This window comes from Artemia sp. Qi Xiang Cuo, chromosome 14 (genome assembly GCF_049724085.1).
Source record: "Artemia sp. Qi Xiang Cuo chromosome 14, ASM4972408v1, whole genome shotgun sequence".
In the NCBI taxonomy this organism is placed as follows: domain Eukaryota; kingdom Metazoa; phylum Arthropoda; class Branchiopoda; order Anostraca; family Artemiidae; genus Artemia; species Artemia sp. Qi Xiang Cuo.
This window is the reverse complement of record NC_142807.1, coordinates 50,607,036-50,617,766: the sequence shown is the minus strand read 5'-3', so window position 1 is coordinate 50,617,766 and position 10,731 is coordinate 50,607,036.

Below are 10,731 nucleotides of genomic sequence, written 5' to 3'. Positions count from 1 at the left end.
CTAGATACTGGAATACTCAAGTTAATGGGAATGTGATCAATGCAAAAAAAAAATCATTCAAAACTGAAACTATATGCACATGTTTGCAAGAAAACAGAACCTAATCAATATTTGAAATAATGTTATCTACAGTTGTAAAGGTAAACTGTTGACTTTTCAGGAGCACATGGATCACATTAGGTAATATCGTCTTTAAAATATGAGCTCAGTGGCAACGATAATTTGATTAATCTCAGTTGAAATCGCCTATAATGAGACAACGTGGGACTGAATGGAGCAGTTGATTTACACATTTATCTAAATTACAACATGCGTGAATAAATCTCACTTCCGAGGCCTGATCGCTATAATTAGTGGGTAAATAAACATTCACAATAGCAAAACCATTGCAACTAACGGCAAGAAAGTGATATTTTGAACGTAAACATTCAAATTTATACTTGCTCAAGACAGCCAGCCCTCCGCTCAGTCGTCCCTTTTGTTTTTGAAGAGAAGCAGGGTATATTAAAGTAAGATTAGCACGAGATATTTGTAGTATGTTTTTCGATCCGGTAGTAAAAAGTGTTCCTATATGCACACTATGTCATATTTTTCAACCATATTTTCAAGCAAGGTGAGTTTATTCAGGAGGCTACCATTTATGTTCCAAGATAACACCGATAAGAACTGTGGTTAGTTGCCATTTCTACGAATTTGCAGGGATTCTATTTGCTTTTGGTTTTTGAGATAGCTGAAAGAGTAACAGCTGTTTTTTCTAGATTGGCATGATACACGATATAGACTATTAGTGTAAAGTGATTCTTTGGTATATCCGTGTCCAGTTTGCAAAAAGTGTCCACATATCTGGGGAACTTTGCAATCTTTTGCCACGTGACCATCGTCTTTGTGGCAATTATAGCATCTGTGGGATATATACCGATATTTTTCGACGTGGAGGATCTCGTATCCAAGTTTACGGGGATTTTTCTAAAATTTCTCTGGATCATTCTGAGAAGCGAACGATAATTTAAAAGTTAATGAAAGCCCACAACGTTCGGCCTTGATGCAATCAGGAATCAAGGCTCGTAATCCATCATAAGACTCAAATGGTACCTACTTTTAGATGCCCATAAACTGTTTAGCTTTGATTTTTACAGCTACACTATCGTCCGAAGTTTTAAACGAATCTGTAATTCTCTCAGCCGTTTTAACATTGTCTACAAGAACTTTAAACTCTGATTTGCGACGACGAACTTCAATCCTATTTCATGAAGGATCCGTACTACATACTGAATTGATAGCTAATTTACGAGCTTCAGGAGTCAAAAAGGATTTAGGGGGATTTTTCACCGCTAAAGAATGTAGTTGAGGGGTTACAACAGTATTTCTATCCAAATCAGGGATAGCATTACAAACTGACCTTTGTCTGAATTCGGTTAGAGTTTCTTCCATTCTTTCTAAAACTTTGATTTACCGTAGAGTTGATGCATGCCAAAACTAGTTCAGTACCTGCTGGGACTTCTGAAGGATCCCAAATCATAAATTTGGGGAGTGTCTTTTTCTCTTTTGAGCATTTAGAAAATATTTTTGCAATATCCATGATGTTATCGTCTTTATTAAGGAAGTTTACGCATTTATTATTACTGTCGCTTACTTCATATATTCACTTTTCCCCTTCAAAAGCCTATTCCTTCGGAAGAAAATCCACCCTATTATTGAAAAATTTATCAGTTTTTACGCCAGCATGCATAGGCTAATAAAGTTCATTATAGGACAGTACAGAAATTGATCGGAAGTCATAATGTCATACCAAGTCCACGCAATGCAGTCGTGAAATAATCCAACATATAATCCTCTATCAATGCTCAGTGCTTGAGAGCTGAATGAACATTCCTAGCCTAAGTGACTTAGAATTCATAGCATTAATTTTCAAACCTATTCTAGAACCCTGAACTTGCAACACCTCTAAAAGTCCATTCATTCTGCGCGCACTTTTATCTAGGATGCTTAAATCATCAGCATAATCTAAGTCCAGGAAAGTTTTCCCTCCCCATTTGATTCCATGTTCTCCCATTGCCTTTCCTGTGCTCCTTAAGACAAAGTCCATCAAAATGATCCATATAAAGGGGGATAGAACACAGCCCTTCTTAACTCCTGATTTAATACAAAACCAGCTGCTAACCTCATTTCCTACCTTAACCGCAGCAGTGTTATTCTCATACATAGCACTAATCACTTCAGTATATTTGTGTGGTATACCATACAAGGATAAGACCTTTGCTAAAGCTGTTGTATCAGCAGGATCGAACGCTTGTTCATAATCTATAAAACTGAGGACAAAAGGTGTTTGACAACTCAGGCACTTCTCGATTATTAACCTAAGAGTGAATATTTGGTCAACACATCCTCTACCTTTTGGAAAACCGAACTGTTCTTCTCTTAAAACTTTGTCTACAGCATTTCTAAATCTATAAAGTATCATATCAATAAGTTATTTGCTAACTACAGAGACCAGACTAAAACCTCGATAATTACCAGTAGAGAGGGGGGTGCTACTCCGACGAGTACCACGTGGTTTATGGTTTTCTCACTGAGAATGAAAAAACAGGAATTTTCTCACTTGAAAAACCAGGAATTTTCTCACATTTATGTCTGTTTTCATGGATGGTTATGTGTGTTGGTCGATTTATTTGATGTTTTTCATGGATGGTTATGGATGATTTATGGTTTTTGTCAGTGAGAATTTGAATAACAGGAACTTTCTCACATTTATGTCTGTTTTTATGGTTTTTGTCAGTGAGAATGAAAAAACAGGAACTTTCTCACATTTATGGATGTCAACAGCAATTTATGTTCATGTTTTATGTCTGTTCGTTGTCAGTGAGAATGGACATGCTCGACGCCAATGTTATGAGATTGTTTGGCTAACCTAACCTGAGAACTTGATTTACATAATCGGCGGGGAAATTATTGATTCACGAAGGGGGAATTAAGAAACATTATGGTTTCTTTGATCTTGAGGCGAACCTAACCTGAGAACTTGATTTACATAATCGGTGGGGGAAATTATTGATTCACGAAGGGGGAATTAAGAAACATTATGGTTTCTTTAATCTTTAGGCGAACCTAACCTGAGAAATTGATTTACATAATCGGTGGGGGAGAATGTATTGATTTACGAAAGGGGGAATTAAGAAACAAACATGGCTTCTTTGATCTTTTGGCGAACCTAACCTGAGAACTTGATTTACATAATCGCTAGGGGAATGTATTGATTCACGAAAGGGGGAATTAAGAAACATTATGGCTTCTTTAATCTTAGGTCTGAGGGATAAACGTTCTTTAGGTCAGAGAGAAAAATTAATATTCTATTTTTAAATAGGACTTCATTGATCTTTAGTGTCAGGAATCATAAATGACATCACTTGTTATCTTGGAATTATGCGGGAGTCTAAAGAGATAGAAATTCTATTTTTGAATACGGCTTCACTGAGCTTTAAGTCGGAGAGATAAATTGATATTCTAACGAAACCTTAATAGTTTAGCTAGGAACATTTATGAGATAAAGAGATTAACGTAGGAAAGGGTTTCCTAGAAATTTGAAATGTGAAAGCACAGAGATGCCAAAAAACAAAAGGAACACACAGAAATTACTTTTAGGGGATGATTTGGGCGAAACGGTTTTAGACAGGTTATGGAATTATTTCGGCGAAACAGTTAGAGACATTTTAAAAGATGATTTTAGAAAGGGTTTTAGAAGAGGTTTTGAGTGTGGTTGTTATAGTAAACAAGTTCTATTTGAACAGTGTCGTGAGGTCCTCTACCCCAACCCCAAAGGGCCCCGATCGCCCTACCCCGATCCAAAGGGCTCCAATCCCCATACCCCAATTCCGAAGGAACCCCCCGGTCCCCAAAGGTTCCCCGGGCTGCCACCCGGCCCCCCCCACCCCCCAAGGCCATCCCCCGGCCCCGTCTTTCGTTGATGTATGTTGTCTGAAACCTATGATTTGGGGTGTATGGGTTGCTATTTTTGACTTTTCTGAGTTGGATTTCTTAGTCTTTCATTGGTATGTGTTGTCTGAAACCTATGATTTGGGATGGGTGGTTTGCTATTTTGACCTTTCTGAGCTGTATTTCTTAGCCTTTCATAGGTGTGTGTTGTCAGAAAATTATGATTTGGGATGTGTAGTTTGCTATTTGGACTTTTCAGAGCTAGAATTCTTAGTCTCTCATAGGTGTTTGTTGTCTGAAACTTCTAGTTTGGGATGAGTAGTTTGCTATTTCAGACTTTTATGAGCTAAGCTTTCCTAGTATATCGTAGGTGAATGTTGTCGGAAAATTACGATTTGGGATATGTAAATTACTATTTCGGGCTTTTCTGAGCTAGATTTCTTAGTCCCTCATAGGTGTTTGTTGTCTCAAACCTATAGTTTGGGATGAGTAGTTTGCTATTTTCAACTATTCTCAGCTAGGTTTCTTAGACTTTCATAGGTGTGTGTTGTCAGAAACTTATGATTTGGGATATGTAAATTACTATTTTTGACTTTTCTGAGCTAGATTTCTTAGCCTTTCATGGGTGTTTGTTGTCTGAAACCTATAGTTTGGGGTGAGTAGTTTTCTTTTGGACTTTTCAGAGCTGGATTTCTTAGCCTTTCGTGGGTGTGTGTTGACTTAAACTTATGATTTGGGATATGTAAATTACTATTTCGGGCTTTTCTAAGCTAGATTTCTTAGTCTTTCGTTGGTGTGTGTTGTCTGAAACCTATGATTTGGGATTTGTAGTTTTGCTTTTGGACTTTTCAGAGCTAGGACTCTTAGTCCCTCATAGGTGTTCGTTGTCTGAAACCTATAGTTTGGGATCAGTAGTTTGCTATTTCAGGCTTGTCTGAGCTAAGGTTTCTTAGTATTTCATAGGTTTGTGTTGTCTGAAACTTATGACTTGAGGTGTCTAATTTGCTATTTCAGGCTTTTCTGAGCTAATGATTCATAGTATTTCGTAAGTGAATGTTGTCTGAAACTTATGATTTGGGATATGTAAATTACTATTTCGGGCTTTTCTAAGTTAGCTTTCGTAGTCTTTTGTTGGTGTGTGTTGACTGAAACCTATGATATGGGATATAAGTTTCTTAGTCTTTCGTTGGTGTCTGTTGTCTGAAACCTGGTGTATGTTCACTGAAACCTATGATTTGGGTTATAAGGTTCTTAGTCTTTCGTTGGTGTGTGTTGTCTGAAACCTATGATTTGGGATTTGTAGTTTGCTTTTTGGACTTTTCAGAGCTAGGTTCATAGTCCCTCATTGATGTTTGCTGTCTGAAACCTACAGTTTGGGATGAGTAGTTTGCTATTTCAGAATTTACAGAGCTAAGGTTTCCTAGTATTTCATAGATTTGCGTTGTCTGAAACTTATGAGTTTAGAGCCCTACTTTGCTATTTCAGTATGTTCTGAGCTACGGTTTCATAGTATTTCGTAGGTGAATGTTGTCTGAAACTTATGATTTGGGATATGTAAATTACTATTGCGTGCTTTTCTAAGCTAGATTTCTTAGTCTTTTGTTGATGTGTGTTGTCTGAAACCAATGATTTGGGATGGGTGTTTTGGTATTTTTGAGTTTTTTGAGCTGGATTTCTTAGCCTTTCATTGGTATGTGTTGTCTGAAACCTATGATTTGGAATGGGTAATTTGCTATTTTGACTTTTCTGAGCTAGGTTTCTTAGCCATTCATAGGTGCGTGCTGTCAGAAAAGTATGATTTGGGATTTGTAGTTTGTTTTATAGACTTTTCAGAGCTAGGATTCTTAGTCCCTCATAGGTGTTTGTTGTCTGTGAATCCTATAGTTTGGGATGAATAGTTTGCTATTTCAAGCTTTTCTGAGCTAAGGTTTCTTAGTATTTCATAGGTGTGTGTTGGTTGAAACTTATGATTTGAGGTATGCAATTTGCTATTTCCAACTTTTCATAACCAGATCTCGTAGTCTTTCGTAGGTATGTGGTGTCTCAAACAAATGATTTGGGATATGTTGGTTGATATTTTTTTACTTTTCTGAGCTGGATTTCATAGTCTTTCTTAGGTGTGTGTCGACTGAAACCTATGATTTGGGAATGAGTGGTTTGCTATTTTTGACTTGTCTGAGCTAGATTTCTTAGCATTTCATAGGTGTGTGCTTTCAGAAAATTATGATGTGGGAGGTGTAGTTTGCATTTTGGACTTTTCAGAGCTAGGATTCTTAGTCCCTCATAGGCGTTTGTTGTCTGAAACTTCTAGTTTGGGATGAGTAGTTGGATATTTCAGGCTTTTCTGAGCTACGGTTTCTTAGTATTTCGTAGGTGAAGTTTCCACGTCAGTTTTAAGTTCACCAAGACATAAAAAATTTAAAGTTCAGTTCTAATTTTTCCACAGAAGATAGGAAAAGTTATACTATGATTGTGATTATTTTCTATGAAGATAGAAAGTTTCACTTTAATTCTAAATTTTCTTAAATCCAGTTCCGACTTTTCTCAAAGAGATGAAACACTTTAAAATTCAATTTAAAATTTTTTTAACGAAGTCAAGGAAAGTTCAAGTTCTCTTCTGAATTTTCTCAATGAAAAAGAAATTAGTGATTTTCTATTTTTCCAAAAAATATAAAAGTTTTCCACTTTAGTTCAGATCTGTCTCGAAGAGATGAAAAATTTAAAATATTATTCCAAATTTTTCACAGAAGATAAAAAAGTTCAAGATCTTTTCTGAATTTTACCAAAGAACACAATTCAATTCAACTTTCTCCAGAGAAAACAAAAATCTTCCACTTCAGTTCTTTATTTCACAAAGACATAAAGAAATTTAGAGTTCAATTCTAAATTTTTCGGTGGAAGATAGAAAAAGTAATACCATACTTGTGAATATTTTCACGGAAGATAAAAAGTTCTAGTTCAATTTTAAATTTTCTCAACGAAGTGAAGAAAAGTTCAAGTTCCCTACTGAATTTTACCAAAGAACACAATTCAATTCTAATTTATCCAGAGAAAATAAAAATCTTCCACTTAAGTTCTTTATTTCACAAAGACATAAAGAAATTTAAAGTTCAATTCTAAATTTTTCAGCGTAAGATAGAAAAAGTAATACCATACATGTGAATATTTTCTCGGAAGATAAAAAGTTCTAGTTCAATTTAAAATTTTCTCAACGAAGTGAAGAAGAATACAAGTTCTCTTCTGAATTTTACCAAAGAACACAATTCAATTCTAATTTCACCAGAGAAAATCAAAATCTTCCATTTAAGTTCTTTATTTCACAAAGACATAAAGAAATTTAAAGTTCAATTCTAAATTTTTCGGTGGAAGCAAGAAAAAGTAATATCATACTTGTGAATATTTTCCTGGAAGATAAAAAGTTCTAGTTCAATTTAAAATTTTCTCAACGAAGTGAAGAAAAATTCAAGTTCTCTTCTGAATTTTAGCAGAGAACACAATTCAATTCTAATTTCACCAGAGAAAATAAAAATCTTCCACTTCAGTTCTTAATTTCACAAAGACATAAAGAAATTTAAAGTTCAATTCTAAATTTTTCGGTGGAAGATAGAAAAAGTAATACCATACCTGTGAATATTTTCTCGAAAAGATGAAAAATTTAAATACTGTTCCAAATTTTTCACAGAAGATAAAAAAGTTCAAGTTCTCTTCGGAATTTTACCAAAGAACACAATTCAATTCTAATTTCTCCAGAAAAAATAAAAATCTTCCACTTAAGTTCTTTATTTCACAAAAGACATAAAGAAATTTAAAGTTCAATTCTAAATTTTTCGGTGGAAGATAGAAAAAGTAATACCATACTTGTGAATATTTTCCCGGAAGATAAAAAGTTCTAGTTCAATTTAAAATTTTCTCAGCGAAGTGAAGAAAAGTTCAAGTTCTCTTCTGAATTTTCTCAATGAAAAAGAAATTAGTCATTGATCATTTCTATTTTTCCAAATAATATAAAAAATTTCCAATTTAGTTCAGATCTGTCTCGAAGAGATGAAAAATTTAAAATACTATTCCAAATTTTTCCCAGAAGATAAAAAAGTTCAAGTTCTCTTCGGAATTTTACCAAAGAACACAGTTCAATTCTAATTTCTCCAGAGAAAACAAAAATCTTCCACTTCAGTTCTTTATTTCACACAGACATAAAGAAATTTAGAGTTCAATTCTAAATTTTTCGGTGGAAGATAGAAAGAGTAATACCATACTTGTGATTATTTTCAATGAAGATCAAAAGTTTCACTTTATTTATAATTTTTCTTAAATTTAGTTCTGATTTTTCTCAAAGAGATGAAAAATTTGAAGTTCTGTTCCAAATTTTTCATAGAAGATAGAAAAAGTTATACATTGATTGTGAATATTCAACATGAAGATAAGGAACTCCACTTTAATTCAGAGCTTTCTCGAAGAAGTGCAAAATGTTCAAGTTCTCTTCTGAATTTTCTTAAAGAAGAAAAAAAGTTAGCTCAATTCTGAATTTTACCAATGAAAATGAAAAAACCTTCCACTTCAGTTCATAATTTCTCAAAGACATAAAAATTTAAAGTTCAGTTCTAAATTTTTCTGTAGAAGATAGGAAAAGTTATACTATGATTGTGATTATTTTCCAGTGAAGATAAAAAGTTTCACTTTAATTCTAATTTTCTTAAATTCAGTTCCGATATTTTGCAAAGAGATGAAAAATTTAAAAGTTCTGTTCCAAATTTTTCATAGAAGATAGAAAAAATTATACATTGATTTTGAATCTTCGACATGAAGATAAGGTGCATCACTTTAATTCTGAGTTTTCTCGAAGAAGTGCAAAATGTTCAAGTTCTCTTCTGAATTTTCTTAAAGAAGATAAAAAATTAGATAAATTCTTAATTTTAACACTGAAAATGAAAAAATCTCCCACCTCAGTTCTTGATTTCTCAAAGACATAGAAAATTCGAAGCTCACTTCTAATTTGTCCAAAATAATAAAAAAGGTTCCCCTTCAGTTCAGGTTTTATATCAAAGAGATGAAAAATTTTAAGTTATATTCTAATTTTAAATTAAATTTTAGCTCCTTTGTTTTATGGATTTAGCCCATCAATTTTTTAAATTAGAAAATGAGTGACTCCTTCTATTATTAATGACAATCGTTCAAGCTCGTTCATCCAACCTCCAAAAAAACAGGTTAGGTTAGGTGTAAATAAATACTAATAAATAAATAGAAACCTTTCTACATGTTTAAGTTAGGTTAGGTTAGGTTAACTTATCATGAGCGCTCATGATAAGTTAACCTAACCTTTTCTGTGGGGTATGGTTAGGTTAGGCTAGATTAAGTTTGGTTAGATTAGGTTAGGTTAAGTTAGGTTAGGTTAGCCCACGTACGCTTCACTTAGGTTAGCTTAGGTTAGGTGAGAGACAGGCAAAACGTTAGGTGTATGATTCGGTTAGGTTAGATTAAGTTAGGTTAGGCTAGGTTAGCCTACGTACGCGCGCTGACGTAGGCTAACCTAGCCTAACCTAACTTAATCTAACCTAACCTAACCTAATCATACACCTAACTTTTTGCCTGTCTCTCACCTAACCTAAGCTAACCTAAGTGAAGCGTACATAGGCTAACCTAACCTAACTTAACCTAACCTAATCTAACCAAACTTAATCTAGCCTAACCTAACCTAACAATACACCACAGAAAAGTTTAGGTTAACTTATCATGAGCGCTCATGATAAGTTAACCTAACCTAACCTAACTTAAACATGTAGAAATGTTTCTATTTATTTATTAATATTTATTTATACCTAACCTAACCTATTGTTTTGGAGTTTAGATGAACGAGTTTGAACGATTGTCTTTAATAATAGAAGGAGTCACTCATTTTCTAATTTAAAAATTTGATGTGTAAATTCATAAGACAAAGGAGCTAAAATTTAATTTAAAATTAGAATAGAACTTTAAATTTTTCATCTCTTTTGAGAAAAAACCAGAACTGAAGTGGAACCTTTTTTATTTTCTTGGAAAAATTAGAAGAGAACTTTGAATTTTTTATGTCATTGAGAAATTAAGAACTGAAGTGAAAGCTTTTTTCATTTTCATTTGAAAAATTCATACTTGAATCAATTTTTTTACCTGCTATAAGAAAATTCAGAAGAGAACTTGAATATTTTGTACTTCTTCGAGGAAGCTGAGAATGAAAGTGATGCTTTTTATATACATGTCGAAGATTCAAAATCAATGTATAACTTTTTCCATCTTCTATGAAAAGTTTGGAACATTACTTTAAAATTTTTCATCTCTTTGCAAAAAAACGGAACTGAATTTAAGAAAATTAGAATTAAAGCGAAACTTATTATCTTCACTTGAAAATAATCACAATCATAGTATAACTTTTCCTATCTTCTACAGAAAAATTTAGAACTGAACTTTAAATTTTTAAGTCTTTGAGAAATTATGAACTGAAGTGGAAGGTTTTTCATTTTCATTGGTAAAATTCAGAATTGAGCTAACTTTTTCTCTTCTTTAAGAAAATTCAGAAGAGAACTTGAACATTTTGCACTTCTTCGAGAAAGCTCTGAATTAAAGTGGAGTTCCTTATCTTCATGTTGAATATTCACAATCAATGTATAACTTTTTCTATCTTCTATGAAAAATTTGGAACAGAACTTTAAATTTTTCATCTCTTTGAGAAAAATCAGAACTGAATTTAAGAAAAATTATAAATAAAGTGAAACTTTTGATCTTCATTGAAAATAATCACAAGTATGGTATTACTTTTTCTATCTTCCACCG